Here is a 2153-nt window from a genome sequence, read left to right on the forward strand (position 1 = left end):
ACTCCTTACTCTCTTTCCCTCCACTCCTTACTCTCTCTTTCTCCACTGTCTTTCTCCACTCCTTACTCTCTCTTCTGTCTGTCTCCACTCCTTACTCTCTCTTTCTGTTTTTCTCCACTCCTTTACTCTCTCTTTCTGTCTTTCTCCACTCCTTACTCTCTCTTTTCTGTCTTTCTCCACTCCTTACTACTCTCTTCTGTCTTTCTCCACTCTTAATCTCTCCCTGTCTTTCTCCACTCCTTACTCTTTCTGTCTTTCTCCACTCCTTACTTTCTGTCTTTCTCCACTCCTTACTCTCTCTTTCTGTCTTTCTCCACTCCCTTACTCTCTTTCTGTCTTTCTCCACTCCTCTACTCTTTCTGTCTTTCCACTCCTTACTCTGTCTTTCTGTCTTTCTCTTTCTCCACTCCTTACTCTCTTTCTCCACTCCTTACTCTCTTTCTCCACTCCTTACTATCTCTTTCTGTCTTTCTCCCACCTCTTACTCTCTCTTTCTGTCTTTCTCCACTCCTTACTCTCTCTCTGTCTTTCTCCACTCCTTACTCTCTTTCTGTCTTTCCACTCCTTACTCTCTTTCTGTCTCTAATCCGTAAAGTGAGCATTATCAAGGCCGGTTAGCTCAGTTGGTTAGAGCGTCGTGCTAATAACGCGGTCGTGGGTTCGATACCCGTACTGGCCAGGAGAATTTGTTTTTACTTTACTGTGTATGTCTACAGTGTCACATAACTCTATTGATTGGGGTCTACAATGTACATTTTAAATTAGTAGTATAACTCTCTCTCTCTGTCTTTCTCCACTCCTTACTCTTTTTTTTCTCTCTGTCTTTCCCCATTACTTACTATGTCTTTCTGTCTTTCTCTCTCTCTGTCTTTCTCCACTTTACTCTCTTTATGTTCTTTCTCCACTTTACTCTCTCTCTTTCTGTCTTTCTCCACTCTCTCTGTCCTTCACTCCCATTTATATCTTTCTGTCTTTCTCCAAATACATCTTTCTCCACTCCATCCACTCCTCTTTCTGTCTTTCTCCACTCCTTACTCTTTCTGTCTTTCTCCCCATTTACTAAATTCTTTCTGTCTTTTCTCCATCCTTACTCTCTCTTTCTGTCTTTCTCCACTCCTTTTTACTCTCTCTTTCTGTCTTTCTCCACTACTTACTCTCTTATTCCACTCCTTATCTTTCTCCACTCCTTACTCTGTCTTTCTCCACTTTTCTCTCTTTCTGTCTTTCTCCACTCCTTACTCTCTCTTTCTGTCTTTCTCCACTCCTTACTCTCTTTCTGTCTTTCTCCACTCCTTACTCTCTCTTTCTGTCTTTCTCCACTCCTTACTACTCTCTTTCTGTCTCTAATCCGTGAAGTGAGCATTATCAAGGCCGGTTAGCTCAGTTGGTTAGAGCGTCGTGCTAATAACGCGAAGGTCGTGGGTTCGATACCCGTACTGGCCAGGAGAATTTGTTTTTACTTTACTGTGTATGTCTACAGTGTCACATAACTCTATTGATTGGGGTCTACAATGTACATTTTAAATTAGTAGTATAACTCTCTCTCTGTCTTTCTCCTCCTTACTCTTTTTTTCTCTCTCTGTCTTTCTCCACTACTTACTCTGTCTTTCTCCACTCCTTACTCTCTGTCTTTCTCCACTCCTTACTCTCTCTTTATGTCTTTCTCCACTCCTTACTCTCTTTCTGTCTTTCTCCACTCCTTACTCTCTCTTTCTGTCTTTCTCCACTCTACTCTCTCTCTTTCTGTCTTTCTCCACCCTGCTCTTTCTCCACCCTTACTCTCCTTTCTGTCTTTCCCTCCTTACTCTCTCTGTCTTTCTCCACTCCTTACTCTCTCTTTCTCCACTCTTACTTCTCTCTTCTGTCTTTTCCACTCCTTACTATCTCTTTCTGTCTTCTTCTCCACTCCTTACTTCCTTTCTGTCTTTCTCCACCTCATCTTCTCTTCTCCACTCCTTGCTCTCTTCTCCACTCCTTACTCTCTTTCTCCACTCCTTACTCTCGCTTCTCCACTCCTTACTCTCTCTTTCTGTCTTTCTCCACTCCTTACTCTCTCTTTATGTCTTTCTCCACTCCTTACTCTCTCTCTCTGTCTTTCTCCACTCCTTACTCTCTCTTTCTGTCTTTCTCCACTCCTTACTCTCTCTCTGTCT

General features: G+C 42.5%; 2 non-coding genes across 2 annotated transcripts; both read left to right on the plus strand.

Annotated features, from left to right (window-relative positions):
• The first annotated feature begins 608 nt into the window (after positions 1-608).
• trnai-aau lies at positions 609-679 on the plus strand. The gene has a single exon. It is a non-coding gene; the product is annotated as a tRNA-Ile (tRNA).
• Positions 680-1369: 690 nt separating this feature from the next.
• On the plus strand, positions 1370-1443 carry trnai-aau. The gene has a single exon. It is a non-coding gene; the product is annotated as a tRNA-Ile (tRNA).
• Positions 1444-2153: the final 710 nt, after the last annotated feature.

Source organism: Oncorhynchus gorbuscha, unplaced genomic scaffold, assembly GCF_021184085.1.
Source record: "Oncorhynchus gorbuscha isolate QuinsamMale2020 ecotype Even-year unplaced genomic scaffold, OgorEven_v1.0 Un_scaffold_20729, whole genome shotgun sequence".
Lineage (NCBI taxonomy): Eukaryota > Metazoa > Chordata > Actinopteri > Salmoniformes > Salmonidae > Oncorhynchus > Oncorhynchus gorbuscha.